General features: G+C 38.8%; 1 protein-coding gene across 22 annotated transcripts in view; it reads right to left on the minus strand.

The window, feature by feature from the left end:
* STAU2 (staufen double-stranded RNA binding protein 2) overlaps positions 1–24,007 on the minus strand; it is a 303,811-nt gene that overhangs the window by 141,097 nt on the left and 138,707 nt on the right. The gene's annotated exons all lie outside the window — the stretch shown is intronic.

Here is a 24,007-nt window from a genome sequence, read left to right on the forward strand (position 1 = left end):
AGAAGATTCCCTGGAGAAGGGAATGGCAACTCACTCCAGTATTCTTGCCTGGAGAATTCCATGGACAGAAGAGCCTGGCGGGCTACAGTCTATGGGGTTGCAAAGAGTTGCACAGGACTGAGCGACTTCGCTTTCACTTTCATGTGTGACCAATGGTTTAATCAATCATGCCTACATAATGGAACTGCCCCAAACGCCCATAAACGAGGAGGTTTGAACAGTGTTTGAGTTTGGGTCGTGTCTCCCAGCTTTACTGGGACAGACGCTTCTGTGCTCCAGCTCCTTTTGAGCCCCACCCTGTGTACCTACCTCTTCCTCTGGCTCTCATTTTAAATCTTTTATAATAAACCCATGATAGTATCTTCCTGAGTTGTGTGAGCTGTTCTAGCAAGTCATCAAACTTGAGAAGACGGTTGTGGGAACCCCCTGAATTTACACCATTTCGGTCAGGAGTACAGATGGGAATATGGGGCTTGTGACTAGCAAAGTGGGGCATCTTGTGAGCCTGAGCCTTTAATCTGTGGGGTCTGCACTGATTCCAGGGAGCAAAGGAACCAAACTGTAGGACACCCTGTTAGTGTCCAGAAAGTTGGAGAACTGGTTGCTATGGAGGAAAAGAATCCCTACACAGTTAGTGTCAGAAATGCGGTAAAAACAGCCATATGTCAACTCTGATCAAACTAGACATGTATGTGCAGTTTTATGTTCAATTTTATCTCAACAAAAAACATTTGCCAATTTGATAAGTGAGATGACATATTACTTTTTCACTAGGTGTACCAACACCAGACACAATTCTTATTTAAAGGATAACTTAACGTATGACTCTAAATTCTACACTTAATTTAAGAAATCAAGAAGCTAAGAGCATTATTTCAGCAATGTTATTATATAGCAATAACGGGCTTGCCAATAGCAATATTATCAAGCAACAAAAATGCTCTCCCAGCACTCTGGAGAGGGATTACATCACAGCAGAAGAACTCATGTGGGGTACAGGCTCCCTTATTCCACTGTAAAGCCTGAATTGACTTCATGAATAAAGAAGATTCCTTTCTATGGAGATCAACTAATATAATAGTCACAGAGAGAGTAAAGATATGTGTAGATGTCTGCAGTCAACTACCGAATGATTTTCAACGTGAATATTAGTAACTGTTTGGATCAGTCACAATTCATTTAGGTTCTTTCTGTTGTAAATTTAAGTCACTTTTCAGTGGGGGTAAAGACCTAAAACAAGAATCAAAGAGTAATTTAAGGACTCTCTGGTGGTTCAGTGGTTAAGAATCCACCTGCCAATGAAGGGCACACAGGTTTGATCCCTGGTCCGGGAAGATCCCACATGCTATGGGGCAACTAAGCCTGTGCCCCACAACTGCTGAAAGCCTGTGCACCTGGAGCCCATGCTCTGCAGCGACTCACTCAACTACAAAAAGTGTGCAGCAGTGGAGACTCAGCCGAGCTAAAAATAAATAAAAACAATAAAACGAGTAATTTAAAGTATACATATTTAAGGACTTTCCACTGTCTCCTGAAAAACCACCCATCTCAATTTATACTGCTATTAGCAATGTGTGACTAAACCTGCTTTCTTACACATCTGTCAAAACAGGCTTTAGTTATTCTAAATAATTACTATTACTCTACAACATTTTGTTGTTCTATTAATTTACATTTTTTTGATTACTGCACAGATAAACTTTCTCTCATGTGACCCCCTTAGGCCCATGCCTTCTTTCTTGTTGGCTCTGAACTCAGTTTTGCTCATGGACTTGGAAAAGAATTCCCCTGCTCAGCCTTGTAACGTCTATTCTTTTCACCCTCTATTTGAAGATGTTCTGAACCGTTCTTCCATCATCTACCTTTTGTCCCTGATGTGGCCTTTAATATTCCCATCTTGGTGTTGTCAATCTGTAACCACTGTACACAGCTGCACTGCAGAGACAACACGGGCACTATTCTAGCACTTTACACGCATATGTCGTTTAATCCACACAACCACCACATGAAACGGATTTTTATTTCTCTAGATTATAGATGAAAACACTGAAGCACAGAAAAGTCAGGAAACACAGCTAAGGGTATGGGTAATGTTTAGCAATGCTAGATTTTAACTCCAGGTGGTCTATCACTCGAGTCTGGACACATTACATTAAATGACTTCCTAAAAGAACAAGTAGAGGGAAAAAAGTGAAAAGTCCAGCCAGTTCTAAACACCCAGGTTTAATCCAGGAAGTGAACTTCACATGTGAAGTTTACCCAGACTGGCTCCACAGTTGATCCATGCCACCATGGCTGTTCTTAGATGTTCCAGAGATAGCCTCACCAAAATCTTCCCTAAATTATATGACGTCATACAGGATTTTAAAAGCCCCAACGTGCCAGGGACAGTGACATCCTACAAATGAGGAATGCCAGGCCATGGTGCCCTTTCTACTTGTTTTCCCCACTAGGTTTATGCTTCTCTCAAATGGGTGTGTAAACCCTCTAGCCTCCCACAGCGTTTTCCCAGTGCTCCGGTTCTTACTGGAAGGGCTGAAGAGGACATTCTGAATTGAGATCTCTTAAAAGGTCTTATCATATGTATAGATCAGCAAACTTAGCAGAACCTTGCCTTTTGATGTTCACTAACATCGTAACTCTTTGAGAGGCTGAAGAACATAAATGAGTAGTAACTGGTACTAGGGGTATCAGAACAACAGGGCAAACCAAAGGAGTAAGAAAGATAACGTCACTTCACTGGTACAAGCGGTTAATGTTAGTCTATAAAAATGAGTTTCTATGCACATCCATTGAATGAATGCATTGTGTGTGCTTCATCACTAAGTCACATCCTACTTTTTGTGACCCCGTGGAATGTAGCCCGCCAGGTTCCTCTGTCCGTGGGATTTCCCAGGTAAGAATAATGGAGGGGGTTGCCATTTCCTTCTCCAGGGAATCTTCCAGGGATTGAACAAGCATCTCCTGCATTGGAAGGCAGGTTCTTTACTACTGAGCCATGAATGAGTACCTAGCTATCGCTTAATAAAATGAACTTGTCACTTTTTATACCAAAGCTTCAAAAGAAAAATCTTACTGTATGTTTCCATAAATCAGCTTGAATCTTGCCACAATACTGCTGGACTAAATGTTTTATTTATAAATACTCAAGTACCCAACAATATTCATCTACTTCTGTCTCAGTGAGATTTTTCATAGCAAAAAAAGAGCAGAAACAGTGATGACGGGTTCTTCTGATTGAGATTTACGACATGTGGGTAGATGTATGACTGTTTCAATGCAGATACTATCAAGGATGACTCACCAAATGTTAAGAAGAAAGTCAATTGTTTGTATATGGTTTGAAAGCTGAGGACTTAGAATTATACTCCTCCTCTGATCAGATAGAACATTTTGTTTAGTACTGATACTATCTCAGAAGACAGAGTCTTGCTTCCTAATAGGCATCAATTATCTTAAACCACAACCTAGTTTTGAGGTTTGCCAATTTAGAACTGGATATCTGAAAAGTTACTTGGTTGTTACTGGAAAAAATAGACTCTTAATGAGGAGTTTCATTTTAACATTTCTTGTTCAAAGTTTCAAGTGACAGCCAGGAAGATATAAACACATTCTGTGACTGGTCTTCCTGATGGTGAAAGTGAAATCCGCCTCTCATAGCATTTGCTGTAAAGTCCACCTCTCCTGGCATTTGCTGCTCAGTGAATTTCCCTAGGGTGTCCTGATGGTGGCAAAATCTCGTCATCATTCCAATGTTGAATAAACCTTATTTTTAAGGTATCAAAAAATTATCATTAAAAAATTCTTAAAACTTGGAAAAATAAACTGCTGGTTCAAAACAGGAAATGTGAGAAAAGGATGAGCAGGAACAGCAAGATTTATCAGTTTGACAGTGATTTTAAAAATCATTTATATGAAAACTCACAAAAATCCAAGTAAGGTCTATAGTCTAGGTCACTGTATCATTCCTGTGTCAATCTTCTCATTTTGATAAAGTGCTATGATTTTATAAGATGTCACCACAGGGAGAAGCTGGGTGATGGGTACACACTGTACCATTTTTACAGCTTTAAAAAGCTTTAAAAACCCATCTACATGAAAGCACTGTTAGGCTGCTCTGGGCATTTCCAGGATAGAGGACCTAGAACAAGGCTGTGCAGCGACCTCAAGGTGGAGAGAACCTTGACAGCTCCAGCTTCGGCCACTGCCTTGCCTAATGTGCAGCCCTGGCTCCCTGGGCTCTGGCTGCTTGACCTCTGGTTCCATGATAATAAGGAAGAACATGATGGGAGTGTGGACCTCGTGGTTGGCTTTCTGTTCTTTAGCAGGGAAGCACCATGCCACCAAAGGACAAGTGGGGAGCCTAGGCTCTGAACCTCACCAAGGCTTCGTTGGTGGTTCACTGTAAAGAATCAGGCAGTAATGCAGGAGATCCAGTTTCAATTCCTGGATCAGGAAGATCCCCTGGAGAAGAGAATGGCCACCCATTCCAGTGTTCTTGGCTGGAGAATTCCATGGACAGATCCATGGTCAATTTTGGAGCCTTCCTGGTGGCTCAGATGGTAAAGAATCTGCCTGTAATGCAGGAGACCTGGGTTCAATCCCTGGGTTGAGAAGATCCCCTGGAGAAGAAAATGGCAACCCACTCCAGTATTCTTGCCTGGAGATTCCCATTGACAGAGGAGCATGGGGTCACAAACAATTGGATACTGAGCGACTAACATACATGCGTACTCACATTAGCTGTAATGAGGTTCCCCTGGACCCTGTGGTAGTGCTGCACACAGCCTAGAAGAGAGCTGGGACTTTGATACTGCTTCTTGATATCAATGCAGACCACAGGGAGACTGGACTTCTACTCCCAGCCAGCAATAATGAGTAGTGTCATAAGAGAAAGAGTGGGAAGTCAGGACATTAATCATCACCTAGAGGTAAAGAGCTTATCCTCTCTGTGATATCAGTGAAGATCATGTAAGGACCAGAATTCCTACTCCACCCAGCAATAACAAGGAATCTACCACCTTGGACACCAATGGAGGCAGAACGGGGAAACTGAAGTAGAATTCTGAAAAGTGATCAAGTAACCCACAAGGAGTGAGTAAAGGAAAGCAAAAGAATAGAAAAAGTAAATAAGATGGCAGACTTAAGTCCTAAACACATAATTACATTAAATGTAAATGATCTAAATATATCAATTAACAGGAAACTAGCAAAGTAGATTAAAAACATGACCCAACTACATGCTGCCTAAAAGAAATTCACTCCAAATATACTGATATAGGCAAGCTAAGAGTAAAGGATGAGGAGATAAGATGTATATCTTATTAATATTAATCAAAAGAAAGCAAGACATTCTATTTCTAAATAATGACATATGGAGGTCTATGGACCCACCCCAACAAACAACCATAAGTTATGAATATTAATTTTAAAATACTTTTAAGTCTCTGGAAATTATTCTAAGGGCATATAACAAATAAAACATCCTCCCATGTAATAAAAAATTTGGCTGGACTTTGTCCCCCGTTCCCGGGAGACAGCTTCTAAGTCCTTAGAATTCTGTGAGTGACACAAGTGTCTTCTTTATTCATGGTGCACCCCTCAGACATGTCAGGATTTATGCCAACAAGATAACTCAGAATGGGGGATGGCTATGTCAGAAAGATCAATCATGTGTGTAGAGGGTTGAAGCTTTGAGTCACGTGGCATCAACTGTACCTCTATGACCAATGATTCAATCAGTTACACCTGTGATATTAAATCCCCACAAAAACTGCACAACTCTGGAAACTGAGTGAACCCCCACCTGGCAATACTCTGTGCATATTACACATCACTGAGTTAGGGAGCAACATGTTCCTGACTTCATGGGAAAGGACATCAGAAAAAGTACACTGGAAGATTTGTGTCCGGGACTCTTCAGATCTTACCCTATGTGTCTCTTCTTTTAGCTGGTTCTGATTTGAATCACTTTTGCTGTAACAATATTGTAATCATAAATATAAGACTTCCCTGAATTCTGTGATTCATTCTAGTAAATTATCTTATCTGAAGGGTAGTGCTTTTCAAACTATGGTATCGAAAGACTCTTGAGAGTCCCTTGGACAGCAAGGAGATCCTAAAGGAAATCAACCCTGAATAGTCATTACAAGGACTGATGCTAAAGCTGAAGCTCCAATACTTTTGCCACCAGATAAGAATAGCCAACTCACTTGAAAAGACTCTGATGCTGGGAAAGATTGAGGGCAGAAGAAGAGGGCAATAAGGATGAGATGGTTGGATGGCATCACCAACTTGATGGACATGAGTTTGAGCAAGCTCTGGGAGATGGTGATGGACAGGGAAGCCTGGCATGCTGCAGTCCACGGGGTCGCAGAGAGTCAGACATGACTGAGGGACTGAATTGAAAGGGCAGTGGGAAGCCCTGACTTTATAGTCAGTTGGTCAGAAGTGAGGGTGGCCCTGGAAATCCTCCCAATAGTGGCTGGTGTCTTTTTTTTGTAATTAATTTTTGGCCTCCCTGGGTCTTTGTTGCTGTGAGTGAGCTTTCTCTAGTTGCAGAGAGCTGGGGTTACTTTCTTGCTGCAGTGCACAAGCTTCTCATTGCAGTGGCTTCTCATTTTGGAACACGGGCTCCAGGTGTGTGGGTTTCAGTAGTTGCAGCATACAGGCTCTAGAGTGCGGGCTCAGGATTTGTGGGATACGGACTTAATTGCTCCACAGCATGTGGGATCTTCCTGGACCAGGGATCGAACCTGTGTCCCTTATGTTGACAGGAGAATTCTTAACTACTGGACCACCAGGGAAGCCCTGGTTGGTGTCTTTTGAAGTGAAGCAGTGTTGTAGAAGACTATGCCCTTAACCTGTGATACCTAGCCTAGCTCCAGGGTTTGTATCATTAGTCATTGCACCTTTATTCAGGGAAATGTAATAAATCTCAGAATAAAAGGCTCTGGTACTTGAGCTATGACTCATTCCTTCCACCACCTGCAGCTACAAAGATGGGGCTCTTTTTCTCCTCAACCACCTGTAAGTAATATGGTAACTCACTAGAAGGGCAGGTCACCAGAATTTCTCATTTCCCCCAGCTCCGAGCTGCAGAAGTTAAATTTCTCACGTATACAGCCAAAAAAGTCAGGCAGTCCCTTTTTACACCCAGCCACCACTCACACAGTGAAAGCTGAGAGCACCTGAGAACTGACTGCTCTCTCCTCAGCTTGCTCATGGGATGGAAGTTCACGTCAGAAAAGGCAAACCAACAATACCAGAGACTACCACCCCTGACCAACACTCTGCTCACAGAGCAGCAGTGTCAACTCAAAGAAGTGGGCCACTGTCCCCATTCCTACTCCAGAACAGTAGCTCAGAAATTCTGAGGTAGTCCATAAGAACAGAGTTCTGAAGTTTTCCCAAAAGAACTGACTTTATTTTAAATAGAAGATAGGAAAATTCAAGCCTAGGGGCAGTCAGTCATGCATAACTCTTTGCTGGCCCATGGACTGGAGCCCTCTAGGCTCCCCTGTTCATGGGATTTGCCAGGCAAAGATACTGGAGTGGGTTGCCATTTCCTCTTCCAGAGGTTGTTCCTGATCCACAGATTGAACCCAGGTCTCATGTCTCCTGCATTGGCAGGTGGGTTCTTTACTACTAGCACCACCTAGGAAGCTCTACTGGAGGTTTTGGTAGTAAGTAATTCACAGCCAATGAGCTCTAGCAGTGAGCTCCAACATAAACCAGCTAATTTCCCAGAAAGAACCAGGGAAAGAGCTAGGAAAAGCGCCTCTAGGGACTGAACAAATCTGAAATACTGGTTTCAAAAACTATCCTGAAAAGGGACTCAAACTTGATTGTATCCAAATGAGAGCAATTTATGGTTTTATGCCAATAACCAGCAGTACTTCCCAGCTGGGACCAATGGTAAAGAACCTGCCTGCCAATGCAGGTTCCATCCCTAGGTAGGGAAGATCCCCTGGAGAAGGGCATGGCAACCAGCTACATTATTCCTGTCTGGAGAATCTCATGGACAAAGGAGCCTGGTGGGCTACAGTCCATAGGCTCACACAGTCAGACATGACTGAACTGACTTAGAACGCAGGCACGCAATCAGTGGAATCAAACAGCTGAGTGTCGTGTCACAAAACAGGCAAAACGTTTATCACATTAGAGTGAGAAAGAGTAAAAGAGAGCCCTACTAAATCTGTCATTCCATGTGACTATGAGCATGCTAAAGATGCTCCCTCCTGAGAGGTGACATCAGAGGCTTCATTCTGCAAGAGAAATAAACTTCATAAAAATAGTCCAGCTTTTCTTCTGAAATCAGGAACATGGCAAGAATTCCCCATTTTTGACACTTCTATTCAACAAATACTGGAAGTGCTAATCAAAGCAGTTAGGCAAGAAAAAAAAACACACAAATTGGAAAAGAAGTAAAATTATCTCTATTTGCAGATTTCTTACATGTAGAAAACATGAAAGATTCCACACAAAAAAAACCTGCTTAGAACTAATATATGAATTCCAGCAAAGTAGCAATACATGAAATCTATAGACAAAAATTAGTTGTTTTTTCCATACACGAAAGATAAACAATCTAAAAAGGAAATTACAAAAATAATTATATTTACAAAGGCATCAAAAAGAATAAAATATTTAGGAATTCTCTTAACCAAAAAAGTAAAACTTTCATACTGAAAATTATAAAATACTGCTAAAAGAAATTAAAGAACACACAAATGAAGAGATCCTGTGTTCATGGATAGTGAAATATGTTAATAATACTATTAAAATGTTCATATTACCATAACAATTTCTAGATTCAATGTCATTCCTATCTAAATCATAGAGGCATTTTTTATAGAAATTAAAAAAAAATCCTAAAATTCATATACAAGTATAAAAGACCTTGAATAGCCAAATCAATCTTGAGAAAGGAGAAAAAAGCCGGAAGCATCACACTTACTGATTTCAGAATATATCAGAAAGCTGTAGTAATTAAAACACAAGGATAAAAGCATAAATACTGACATACAGACCAACGGAACAGGTTAGAGAGCCTAGAAATGACATGCTTTATGGTCAAGTGATCTTCAACAATGGTGCCAAGACTACACAATGAAGAAAGAACAGTTTTCTTTAACAAATGGGCAACAGGATATCCACATACAAATGAAGGGAACTGGATCCTCAATCTTACACCACACACAAAAATCACCTCAGAAACTGTAAAATTCTCACAAGAAAACATAGGGCAAAGGTTTTACAACATGGGTCTAGGCAATGATTTCTTAGGTGTGATACCAAAAGCACAGCACCCCCCACCCCGCCAAAAAAAAAGCAAAAATAGACCAGGTGGAACAATGGCAAACTAAAATGCTTCTACACAGAAAAGGAAACAATGAACAGTGTGAAAAAGCAATTTACAGAATGACAGAAAATATCTGCACACCAACTATTTTATAATCAGTTAATATCCAAGATATATATATAAGGAACTTCTATAATTTAACAGCAAGAAAACTAATCTGGTTAAAAATGTACCAAGAAAGGACTTAAATAGACATTTCTTCAAAGAACACATATGAATGGTCAATAGATATGAAAAGATGCTCAACATCACTGATGATCAGAGAAATAAATGCAAAGGCAAAGCCATAATGTAGTATTGCTTCACACCTGGTAGGACGGCCATTATTTTAACAAAAATGAAATAAGTGCTGACAAAGATGTGGAAGAAACTGGAGCCCTTGTGCACTGTTGGTGGAAATATAAAATGGTATAGCCACTATGGCCGGCGCTACCTCAAAGAGTTACAAAAAGAACTATCGCATGAAATAGCAATCTCACTTTTGGGTATTTACCCAAAAGAACCTGATAACAAGTTCTTAAAGAGATATCTGCACTCTAGTGTTCACTGCAGCATAATTCACAAAATTCAGGAAATGGAAACAATCTAAATGCCCATCGATGGTTGAATGGATAAAGGAAGTGTGATTTATACACACCATGGAATATTATTTAATCACAAAAAAGAATGAAATCCTATCATATGCAACAACATGAATGAACCTTGAGGAGATGACGCTAAGTGATATAAGCCAGTCATAGAAGGACAAAACTAGTTGATTTCACATAGAAGAGGTATATAAAGCAGTCAAACTCATAGAAACATGAAGCACGATGATAGAGGGGAAATGGGGACCTGCTGTTCATTGAGTACAGAGTTTCAGTCAGACAAGGTGAAAAAGTTCTGGGGATCTGCTGTACAACACTGTGCTTACAGTTAACAATACTGTATTGTACACTTAAAACTATTAAGAGGAAAGAGCTCATGTTATTTTTATCACAATAAAAAATAGTGAAACTTATAGTAAATATCCTACATTCCAACAATGAAAAAGTGTAATTTGAAATTAAAAACACAATACCATTTATTTTAGCACTGCCCCAAAATGAGATATTTAGGTATAAATTTAACAAAATATGTACAGATCTATATGAAGAAAACTCTGATGAACAAAATCATGAAAAATTAAATAAATGAAGAGATATTCCATGTTCATGGATAAAAAGACTCAATACTGTCAAGATGTCAGTTCTTCCTAACTGAACCTATAGATTCAACATAATCGCAACCAAAATCCCAGCAAGTTGTTTTATGGATATCAACAAACCGATTCCAAAGTTTATATGGAGAGGCAAAAAACCCTGTAAAAGGCAACACGATACTGAAAGTGAAGAATAAAGTTGGAGGATTGATGCTACCTGACTTCAAGACTGACTACAAAGCTATGGTAATCAAGATAATGTGGTATGGGTGAAAGAACAGACAAATATACGATGGAACAGAAGAGAGAGCCCAGAAACGGACACCCATAAATACAGCCAATTGATCTTTGATAAAGGAGCAAAGGCATACAATGGAACAAAGGCAGCCTCTTCAGCAAATGATGCTGGGATAACTGGACATGCACATGTAAAAAAAGTAATCTAGACACAGACCTTATACCCGTCACAAAACCCATAGTAATAAACGTAGAATTCAAACTATGAAGCTCCTAAAAGATAACACAGGAAAATATCTAGATGACCTTGGGTATGGTGATGCCTTTTCAGATATAACACCACAGATCCATGAAAAAAATAACCGATAAGCTGGACTTTGTTAAAATTAAAATTTCTGCTCCACAAAAGGCATTATCAAGAGAATTAGAAGAGAAGTTACAGACTAGGAGAAAATACTTGCAAGAGATACATTTAATAAAAGTCTATTATCTAAAAATATTTTATGAGAGGCTCTTAAAACTGAAAAATAAGATATCAATCCATTTTAAAAATGAGCCAAAAACCTTGACACCTCACCAAAGAAGATACAAAGATGGCCAATAACCATATGAAAAGATGTTTCACATCATATGTCATCAGGGAAATGCAAACAAAAACAAACAGATATCACTACATAACTATTTGAATGGCTAAAATCTGAAACTCTGACATAACCACCAAGTGTTGGTCAGAACATGGAGTTAAAGGACTCTAACTCATTGCTGACAGGAATGCAAGATGGTACAGCCACTCTGGAAATTCATTTGATGGTTGCTCACAAAACTAAACATACTCTTACTAGCATATGTTTCCTGGTATTTAATCAAAAAAGTTAAAAACTTATGTCCACATAAAAATCTGCACACAGATGTTTATAACAGCTTTATTCATAATTGCCAAAACTTAGAAGCAAGCAAGATGTCTCTCAGTAGGTGAATAAACTGTGATACACTTTTCAGAGCTAAAAAGAAATGAGTTATCAGTCGTGAAAAGACACTGAGGACCCCTGAATGCGTATCACTATGGGAAACAAGTCAATATAAAAAGATTACAGGTCTGTGATCCCAACTACATGATATTCTGGAAAAGACGAAACTACGGAGACAGAACAGTGGCTGCCAGGGGTGATGCGAGGTTAGGAGAGCCACAAAGACAAAAGGGAAGATTTTGAGAACAGTCAAAATATTATGTATGATACTGTAATGACAGATATACATTTGTACACATTTGTCTAGACCTATAAAATGTTTAGTACCAAGAGTGAACCCTAAGGCTCACTATGAGCTTTGAGTGACCATGATATGCCAATGCAGGTTCATCATTTGTTTAAAAAAAGGTACCATCTGTTGAGCTATGTTGTTAATGAGAAAATTTATGCATATATGATGATGGAAGGTATATGAGACATCTCTATATCTCTTTCTCAATTCTTCTGTAAATCTAAAACTGCTCTAAAAAAACTAAAATGCTTTTAAGTAACAACAACAAAAAAATATTAGCACAGAATGTAACAAAGGAAAGATGATACAGTTCAGTGGTAAACATACTTGAATGAAGCCCAGCTATCAGAGGTCAAGTTACAGACTGCCTCTTTACCTTGTTTCCTTCATCTGTAAAATGAATTATACTAAGGGAACTTGAAAATCTCTTTCAGCTCTAAAAGTTTATGAATCATCTTAACACAAACCAGAAAGCTTGGAATAAAACAATATGCTTGAATAACATCACCCCAAAAGCCTGTTGAGTGTTTTTAAAAATGGACTATTACTAAAGTTTTTAGGTCTTAAGAAAAGTCATATAAGGCAGATGGTGGTTTCACTGGTAAAACAAACACTGCACGTGCTTTCTCAGCCATTTAGTGTTTTTACATGATCCACCCAAATATCAAACTGGTATCTGAAACAATAGTTTGGACATCTTCCACATTATGAAACATCCTATAAAACATCCTTTCAAGAAAATGCGTATTTAATTTTAGTGGAATTTCTTTAAGAAAACATTATTCAATTTTCCCTTAATTATCAGCAAGTGATATATCTAAGAAATAAATACGTTGTCAAGTAGCAAATGCAGATCTTAGAATCAGAAGACACGAGTTCAAGTTTTCACTATCTCTAACTAACTGAGTATCCTCAGGCAAGTTATAAAATTACCTGCAACCTCAATTTTCCTGTTTATAAAATATAAGAGCTGGATGTTCTCCGATCTTTTCAGTCTTAGGACTTCTGTTGTCTTTTTGTTCTATGAATACCACGATTCAAGGATCTGTCTTTCAGACAGACTGCATTTCTTTAGTAACAATAAATGATCTTTCTGTTTCTTCCACCAAAGACTGCCAATGTGAGATTCAGAACAGCTTGATATATGAACTCAGACATACACTGTTCTAACCCAAAGCAAAGCAGTCTACTAAGAATGAATGCATTATTTCTACTAGGTTGTTGAAATACCAATAATGATACCTATTATATGTAAGAGTCTGGCAACACCATGCTGAGAACTATAAGTCTAGATGATATCTAAGACCATTAATACAGTGGGAAGAAAAGTGAAACACTGCTTTTTTTTTCATTTATACGAATATTAAACACTGACAATGTCAGGTACTATGCTATATTATTTTATTTTAAAATTATAAAAGCAATTGATTTTTTTGTTCAAATTACACTTTCCACTTTTTAAGTTTTCTTTCCTTTTCTTATGGGCAGAAGAGGAATAGTTAACCCTGTTTATCTTACAGACTGAGTAGCTTCTCAAAAAGCAGTTTCAACTTTTTTTTTTTTAGCAGTTTCAACTTTTAAAAACTTCATTAAAATCAGCAATAATACCAAAACCAGTACATGCATGCATGCTCAGTCACTTCAGTTGTGTCGAACTCTTTGCCACTCTATGGACTGTAGCCCGCCAGGCTCCTCTGTCCATGGGATTTTCTGAGCAAAAATACTGGAGTGGGTTGCCATTTCCTACTCAGGGGAACTTCCTGACCCGGGGATCAAACCCAGGTCTCCTGCATCTCCTGCACTGCAGGCAGATTCTTTACCACTGAGCCACTGGAGAAGCCCCAAAATACTACAATGTAGTCTATAAATACCTTCTGAAGGAATGAATGAATGTTACACCCATTACACAAAGAGGTTTTAGGGAGACATCACCGCTGCCTTTCCAGACCCTAACTGCCTTCAACCATACAGTCCCCTGCCGCCTCTTTCAGTGCTCTTAATTGATAACGTGACTAGCCACACTCCTCTCATTTCTTATCAAGGGGATTTTTATCTTTTCAATTATTTATACTCCATGTAGTATGTGCAGAAAAGAACACAGACCAAACATACCTTCATTCACATATGTTTTAAACAAAGTTTAAGTTTGCTGCTGCTAAGTTGCTCCAGTCGTGTCCGACTCTGTGCGACCCCAGAGACGGCAGCCCACCAGGCTCCCCCGTCCCTGGGACTCTCCAGGCAAGAACACTGGAGTGGGTTGCCATTTCCTTCTCCAATGCATGAAAGTGAAAAGTGAAAGTGAAGTCGCTCAGTCGTGTCCGACTCTTCGTGACCCCATGGACTGCAGCCTACCAGGCTGTTCCGTCCATGGGATTTTCCAGGCAAGAGTAATGGAGTTAAGTTTACTCTTTTAAAATAATGATTAAAACTGGTGCATAGATAAATGAGGGCTTTCCAGGAGGTTCAGTGGTAAAGAATCCGCCTGCCAATGCAGAAGATACGAGTTTGTCCCTGGGTTGGGAAGATCCTCTGGAGAAAGAAATGGCAACCCACTCCAGTATTCTTGGACTATGGGTTCTTGGACTCCAGTATTCAGGATATGCCTGGACTATCCCACAGGCAGAGGAGCCTGGCTGACTATATAGTTAATGGGGTCGCAAAGAGTCGGCCACAACTGAGAACATGCACATACACCATGGTCAAATGAACAGAAGACAACAGAAAGTGCAGAATAAAACCACATACACACAAGAATCTTAGTATACAACAGTCATGTCAATGCAACGGGGATGAAAGCTGAATCCATACTCTTAGCATAAATCCCAGAGGTATCAAAGATTTAAGGACAAAAAAGAGAAAAAAAAAAAAAACTACAGAATTTCCAGAAGGCAATTAAAGAATTTTTTATAATCTCAGAATGGAGCAGGCATTATTAACTATGCTAAGATTACAAATGCTATAAAAGATCATAAAATAAAGGCCATTCAAATACATTAAAAAGAAAACCAAAATTTAAAAGAAAATTGCACCATAAATAAAGAGACCAAGAAAAATATTGGCAATTCATATCATAAAGGCACACACACATGCTCTTTTCAAGTAAGGGGGAAAAAAAGACCAACAAACTAATTTTAAAATGAGCAACAGATATAACCATATCACTGACATAAACTAGTTTAGAAACAAAAAAAAGTGTCGAAATGGCTCATAAATGTACAAAAGATATACTCAATCCTACTCTCAATGGGAGAAATGCAAAATAAAACTACGCTGAATAACATAGTTCAGCTATCAGATTGGCAAGTATCCAGAAGTTTGAGAGCACATGCTTACTGAAGCTGTGGGGAAACAGGAAATCCCATACACTGCTGGTAGGAATGTAAACAGGGAAATCTCTATTGAGCATAATCTGGCGATGTTTATCAAAATTATAAGTGCATGTATTCTTTGACTTACTATTTCCACTTGTGAGAATTTATCCAAAACACTAGCAAACATGTAAATGGATGTGGGTATGAGGTTTTATGCAACAGGATTATTTATGATATAAAAATACAGTGAAGTGAAAGTCACTCAATCGTGTACAACTCTTTGCGACCCAATGGACTATACAGTGGGCTTCCCTGGTAGCTCAGACAGTAAATCACTGCAGATGGTGATTGCAGCCATGAAATTAAAAGACGCTTACTCCCTGGAAGGAAAGTTATGACCAACCTAGACAGCATATTGAAAAGCAGAGACATTACTTTGCCAACAAAGGTCCTTCTAGTTAAGGCTATGGTTTTTCCAGTGGTCATGTATGGATGTGAGAGTTGGACTATAAAGAAAGCTGAGCGCTGAAGAATTGATGCTTTTGAACTGTAGTGTTGGAGAAGACTCTTGAGAGTCCCTTGGACTGCAAGGAGATCCAACCAGTCCATCCTAAAGGAGATCAGTCCTGGGTGTTCACTGGAAGGACTGATGTTGAAGCTAAAACTCCAATACTTTGGCCACCTGATGTGAAGAGCTGAATCATTTGAAAAGACCCTGCTGCTGGGAAAGATTGAGGACAGAAGGAGAAGGGGATGACAGAAGATGAGATGGTTGGATGGCATCACCAACTCAATGGACATGGGTTTGGGTGGACTCCGGGAGTTGGTGATGGACAGGGAGGCCTGGCGTGCTGCAGTTCATGGGGTCGCAGAGTCGGACACAACTGAGCGACTGAACTGAACTGAACTGAAAGCACCTCCCTGCAACGTGGCAGACTTGCGTTCGATCCCTGGGTTGGGAAAATCCCCTGGAGAAGGAAATGACAACCCACTCCAGTACTCTTGCCTAGAAAAATTCCATGAATGGAGGAGCCTAGTAGGCTACAGTCCATGGGATCGCAAAGAGTCAGACACGACTGAGCAATTTCCCTGGTCACTGGACTATATAGTCCATGGAATTCTCCATGCCAGAATACTGGAGTGTGTAACTGGTCCCTTCTCCAGGTGATCTTCCCAACCCAGGGATCGAACCTAAGTTGCTTGCTGGGCAGGCAGATTCTTTACCACTGAGATGCCTGGGAAGTAAACAATCCCAATGCCCGTCAGTTCAAAACTAGTTCAATAAGACTAAAGTCCTACATATAAGCAATTTGGAAGGATCTTTGGGACATATCACTGAATGAAAAGAAAATTGTAGAAGAGTGTGTCTAGAAAACATATTAAATAAAGGTATGTATTATTTTATCCATATTTGAATTTGCTTCTATATGTATAAAAAGATTCTGGAGTAATATATAAGAAACTAATCAAAAGTTACTTGTTTGAGAGACAGGGTGGAAATTGCGCCAAAGAGGACAAAAGGGAGATTTCTGACCTTTTTTGCACTTAAAATTTTTATCCATTCAAAAGACTAAGTAACAATAGAAGAGTAAAATAAATAAGATTAATGATATAGTCTTAATTATTTTACTCTTATATAGTACAGCTTCCCTGGTGGCTCAGATGGTAAAGAATCCACCTGCAATGCAGGAGACCCAGGTTCAATCCCTGGGTTGGGAAGATCCCCTGGAGAAGGGAATGGGTACCCACTCTAGTATTCTTGCCTGGAGAATTCCATGGATAGAGGAGTCTGGCGGGCTACAGTCCATGGGGTTGCAAAGAGTAGCACACAACTGAGAGACTAACAATGATAGAATAGAATTTGAACTAAATTTGAACTAATCCAACTAAAACATCATCAAAATGAAGTCAAAGGTATAAAAGTGAGTTTAAAATGTTTCTATTTCTACTAGATATTTTGAAGGGCACTCCAGTTCTTCTTCTATAAAACAACCAGTGTTTCCTGTAAATCTGAATTTACACATACCCAGTTATACACAGATACCACTCCAAGGTGTGTTCCCAGAAACTCTTACACAAGTGTACCAGGAGACATGGTCAAAAATGTTTACAGTGATGCTGTTTATAATAACAGAATCTTGCAAATAACCTCAGTGGCTTAACAGGAGGATAAATCAATTACAGAATATGCGCACAGTGGCACAGTGGATGGAATAACCATATGTTAACCAAAGTCTTAAATCACAATTTGAAGTGGGAAAACAAAGTTCCAGAAAGTATACAACATAATGTCATTTTTTCCCTAAAGTTTAAAAAAGCAAACTAAACAAATACTGTTAAAGACACATACTTAACAAGTTGGGAGGACTATATGTAAAATCCAGAGCGAGCAGTGACCTCACGTGGGAAAAGGCAAGCCAGCCAAGAGACGTGAAAGAAGGTAACGACACTGGCAACATTGTGGGTCTCAAATAGAGTGGTAGGAATCTCAAGTGTTTATTATCATGTGTCATAACTTATTTGTGTTAAATTTACTATATAGCAAGCATTACCTATATTTTTTCTTTAAAAATAACACACAGTTTAACATCTCTTGGAAAATTACAATATATTATCTGGGAGTTTATAAACCTCCATCTTTCTAGACATGCTGATGAATGAGTACTTACTACTCTTATTTTCTCCTATGTTTATTGTAGAGTTTCTCTGATAACAGAGAAAATCAACACTGTAGTTCTTAATACCTCAACTTTCAGTCTGGGAGACTTTCATCTGTGTGTCACTGCTCTGCTCTTTTTCAGTTGGAAAAATCCTAGTTCCAAACACCTTTGATCCCCATAGGCCTCTGAGAATACAGAGCACATATTTCACATTTCCAAAACACATTTCAGAAACTGAAATTGCATTCAAACTTTAGAAAACTACTCATTTTCTCTTCTTAAAAAAAAAGTCATAAAAGGCTCAAGTGGAGAGCCTTAGGTATTCAGATAACTACCTCCCTAGCTATTTAGTATATATATCATTTGTTTAAATTCAAACAGATTGTGCAATTCAGGCCAAAGTTTGTACATCTGTGAGTGTTATAAATATACTTCAATTTTTTTTCTGATTATAAACCAGGGTATGTTTATTACAGAAAAAAATTCTCTTATATTTTTCCATATCTTTTAGTTAAGTTATAAGAAAAAGTGGGCCTAAGCTTTGTATTCTTACTTCTTCAGAAAGGCACAGCTAATTCACGATCCTCTAACAGCTGGTGAGTGCTTGTTGCTTCAATGGTTGGAATAATCATTTTTTAACTCTCGTCAATTATATGGATCAGAAATTATGGAACATTTACTTCTAAACTGGACTTTCCTGATTGCTGAACAATTTCATTATTTAATTTCTGTTCTTTTTAAATGGCTCCCTAAGTTCTTTGGGCATTTTTCTATTGCTGTTCAGCAGCTAGGTGTGTCCAGCTCTTTTGCGACTCTTTGGACTGCAGCCTGCCAGGTTCCTCTGTCCACGGGCTTTCCCAGGCAAGAATACCGGAGTGGGTTGCCACTCTCTCCTCCAGAGGATCTTCCTGACCCAGGGACTGAACCAGTGTCCCCTGCATTGAAGGCAGATTCTTTATTACTGAGCCACCAGTTTATCAATCTCTAAGTGTCCTTTGTGTATTTTTACCTGTGGCTATATAGGATGCAAGTTATGCCTTCTATCATTTGACTTTTTACCTTCTTATGTTGTTCCTTGAATTCATTTTTGGTTTTCATATATCTAAATCCATACCTTTCTTATGATTTCATTCTCTGCTCTTATGCTTAAGAACACTGTCATCCTGTAATCAAGGGATGCAGCCTTAAATTGTGCATATGGTTTCCTTTTTTCAAAAAACATGTATCTGAAATTGTTTTGCATGTAAAAATGTAAGTCAAGCAAGTTTTTTAAATCACGAAAATTTAAATTCATTCGATCTTTCTTGAGAATATTTCAGAAAAATATACTGTGTTAATCTGATTAAAGACTTTCCTTCCAGTTTCAGGTTATTTTTCCTTAAATAAATAGGCATTTGATTATTAACTCAACTGGTATGCCTTAAACAGATAAGTTTAACACTCTCTCATACCCCTAATCGAAATACCAATGAATTGAGACTTCCTTCGTGGTTAAGAATCTGCCTGCAAATACAGAAGACATGGGTTCTATTTCTGGTCCAGGAAGATCTCACAGGCCATGGGGCAACAAAGCCTGTGTGCCACAACTACTGAGCCTGTGCTCTAGAGCCCATGCTCCACAAACAAGAGAAGCCACCGCAATGAGAAGCCTGCACACCACGACTAGAAAGCAGTCACCAACATTACTTATTGTGATGATCATTTCATGAGGCAAGTCAATCATTATGCTGTACACCTTAAAGTTATACAGTGTTATATGTCAATTATAACAATAAAACTGGAAGAAGAAAAAAGAAATAAGATTGCCACAAGTAAGCTATACTCTTAGATTTCCAACACAGTATTTATGTTCAAGTAAATAATTAAGTTGAATCACTTGGCTTTATATTTAAATCGTTTTGGCTCCAAGTAATTTAACTGTCTCATTACAAAGAAGCTTCTATTATGGAAGGCCCCAAAGGGAACTGTATATTCTTGCCTGGAGAATCCCATGGACAGAGGAGCCTGGCAGGCACAGAAATGGACATGAGTGAAGTGTCTTAAGCATAACACAAAAGTGACAAAATTTTGGTAAGTCAACTTCAATACTGCAAAGGTTAATAAGAATTCTTTCCCATCCCAAAAGTATTTGTCTTGGGTCATCTCTAATGAACCTAGAAGAGTCAGCATATTTCACAGGGGCTAAATAAAACTTTTTAAAAGGTTAACGGAAAAATATTTATGTGAAAAATGCCTCCAAATAATGTTTTAGTGGGTGGATTCGGCACATACCAGTGAATACCTTTGAGCTGAGTCCAATTCTGAATTAAGCTGGAGTTTACCTTTAAGAAACAATGAACCTGCTTTTAAGTAAAATCCTGTATTAATAAGAAACATGGAATGTGAATTTAAAAAAAAGATTTTATCAACTGAACTGTATCTAAGTATTTTACAAAATTTTCCATGAGCCATCAGTAAGTCTTTAAAACACATGATCTTTTAAAAAACTTGCTAGTCATTCATCTGTAAAAATCTAGCTTTTTATGTGCATGCCAAGCATAAAATTGCCCCCATGCTAAATTTAACACAAACCTCACATTACAGAATTATGTGTTCTTACACTTTGACATGACTATGACAGTGATTCACAAGGTGAAAATACACTTAGAATGGTCTACGTTCTGCAACTCAGGACAATGAAGAAAGCCTGGGAAGGATGTAAAAATTAGGTCCATATTTTAAATCTGCAGCCAATCAAGCCAGGAACCTGGCTATGCAATCACAATCACTTGCAAAACCATTTAAACTATTTCTTAGCTGTACTTGTTAGCAGTTTCTTATGACTGTAATCTTTTAAAAAAAATATCTCCCACTTCAAATATTAAATGCACATGTACATTAACTTTTTTTTGTCTACCTACAGTTAGGCGCCGGAGAAGGCAATGGCACCCCACTCCAATACACTTGCCTGGAAAATCCCGTGGACGGAGGAGCCTGGTAGGCTGCAGTCAATGGGGTCGCTAGAGTCAGACACGACTGAGCGACTTCACTTTCACTTTTCACTTTCATGCATTGGAGAAGGAAATGGCAACCCACTCCAGTGTTCTTGCCTGGAGAATCCCAGGGACGGGGGAGCCTGGTGGGCTGCCATCTATGGGGTCTCAGAGTCAGACACGACTGAAGTGACTTAGCAGCAGCAGCAGCAGCAGACAGTTGGGTGCTAACTGCAGCAGGCTAAAATTGTCTTCTTTACCCTTTACAATTCTGCATTCTCTTAATTTTTGTATACTATAGCTTCAAGTTAATTTCATAGTATTTATCCACATAATGAGTGGTTAAAATTTTGTTCCTTTTAACTACAATTTGTGAAGTAAAGTTTAGCCAAGAAAACAATGAAGAGAGTCACTTTATGACATTTTGTTGTTTACAAAGTAATGTTACCTTTTTAGATGTTATTCAAGGGTTATTAGTCAAGTTTAGAAAATCAAAGACACTTAACATTATAAAGTGATATGTGTAACTCGTAACAGAGCACATTGAACAACAAGATATAAACTGAGTTGCTCAAGGTCATACAATATGGCAGTGAGGCGGGCAGTGAGGCAGGCAGCTCAGGCAGGCAGCTCAGGCAGTCTCAAACTCTTGTCTGCCCCTCACGTACCATCCTGAGCAACCCCTGCTCTAACTTCTGCCTGCAAAACACTAAGACACATATTGTTCACAGGACAGGAAACACCTAGGGCAGAATTTCAAACTTAAGGAACTGATTAAGTAGAAGAGACTTTAACCTAAAAGCTATCATACTATGTGAATTTAAATTACTTTTTAGGTGATGGAGTCATCATAGTGATCTACTTTTTCTTGTATTTAAAGTAGCTAGGAGCTGGCTCCAGAGGACTCAGGGGTTCCACTACACAGAACCCAGGGGTTTCACTACACTTCTCTGAGGAGAAGAGAGACAGTTGACTGTCAGAGCTGGACTGCCCTCGCTGTCTGTGGTAACCTGGGCAGGGCCCACTCAGAGAACCTCTGTATCAGCTTTCTCACCTCCACAATATTGGGAAGGGGCCAGGGAGCATTCTTCTTTCAGATTTTGAACTACTGGAGACCAGAGAAAGTCCTAAAGTGCTAACATTTGGTTAAATTTTAAGGATGCTTCAAACAGCTTATCATTTCCAACATTATGTTTAAAGCAAATCTTTTAGACATTCTTATACATTTCTCATCAGTGAAACTCCCTGGCCTTTTTGTGATATTTCTTCCCCTAATTGCAAAGGAGCTCCAAATCCCTCAGAAAGTTAAAAAAAAAAAAAAAAAAAAATCAACAGACGTAAGGATGAGGGTCAAAATACCACTGTTTAGTGATGGAGGCTTCAGGTCACCTATAATGTGCTTTCATGTTAAAACTACCAAATTAACAACTATCTGACTTCCATATTTAAATACGTAATGTTTATGTTCTCTGAAAAAAAATCTAATGTCAAAAGTAATCATTCAAATACAAACCATACATATTCTTTGGTCACGTGTACATGCAGAAAAATCTGAGATAAGAAGTTTAAGAATGACATTTTTGGCAAGCCTACACAAATTTATAGAATTTTTATTAAAAAAACAGGGGTGGGGGGGAAGAAGGCATGGAAGAAAACTAACATTCATTATGTGTTTGCTAAGAAATAGCTCCTGTGCTAAGTACTTTACATAAAACTGAAATCAACTGAATGTTTCTCACTTTCCTTGACCAAATAACTATATGCTGTGCTTAGTCACTCAGTCATGTCCAACTCTTTGCAACCCCATGGACTGTAGCCCGCTAGGCTCCTCTGTTCATGGGATTCTCCAGGCAAGAATACTGGAGTGGGTTGCCAAGCCCTCCTCCAGGGGATCTTCCCAACCCAGGGATCGAACCCAGGTCTCCCACACTGCAGGCAGATTCTTTACTGTCTAAGCCACCAGGGAAGCCCAAGTAAATTCAATCCTCTATATTCAAACAACAAAGGAATTAAAAACTCTCTGAGAATCCTGAACTGATTCCATTTTTCCTTCGGGCAATGTGCTGAGCCTATCACATTCAACATCCTTACATACACAGACAAAAGGCCCAGACTCATACTGAATTATTGAAATTATTCCCAGAAAATAATTCATGAATACCACTGCCTCACTGAAACAGTTTTTTCAAGAGGCTAGTTTTGATAATCCAAGAATTCAATTCTCATAAGCAGGCTCTGATAAGAATTGTAACAAATTTCATTATACATCAAAAGATGAGCTACTAATATGAAAGAATATACTCTTCGTGACAACAATTTACGTATTTAAGCTAGTTCTGCTTCTGAAGGTTATCAGGAAGAGAACTGGGGTTAGAGATGAGAGAGATCCAACTTTACTGGGGACTTCACTTTGTCAGGGTCTTCACTGGCTGGCTGTTTCATTTTATTGATTTACAGTTAAATGGTCACTTCAGTGAAAACAGATGCTTTTGGGGAGGCGGGGAGGAAGTTAAAAATGTCTACACTTTCAATGTGTAACAGCTTGATCATGTACCTTTGAAAACAGAAATACCTGAAGTGGATTTTTATTTTTATTCTTTTAAAATGTTTTTGAAGAACGAATTGGCTTTATTCGATGATTCATGAATCAGGCAGCATACTATCTAGCAACCAGGAGGATGTTCCAAACACTGGGAATTATCTTAGGTGAGCAAAATTTGCCTGCCATCCTAAAATGTTTCTCTGTGATATGTAGATTATTTTGAGCTGAAAACAATCAAGGTCCCAAAGACTCAGGAAGACCCTTTCATCTTCCCATTAACTACTTAGAAGTATTTAGTTAGAGGATTCACTCCAGGAAGGGAGCTATCACCATAGCTCCCTTCTCCCACTTCAGAAATGAAGTGGATTTTTAGATGATGATATACTATTATTTGGAATAAAATTGTGAGCAATTTTATCCTTACATTTCTGATATTTCAATTAGTAACTTTAATAAAATACCAAAAATTCTAATGACTCAG

The sequence above is a fragment of the Bos taurus genome, chromosome 14 (assembly GCF_002263795.3).
Source record: "Bos taurus isolate L1 Dominette 01449 registration number 42190680 breed Hereford chromosome 14, ARS-UCD2.0, whole genome shotgun sequence".
NCBI classification, from domain to species: domain Eukaryota; kingdom Metazoa; phylum Chordata; class Mammalia; order Artiodactyla; family Bovidae; genus Bos; species Bos taurus.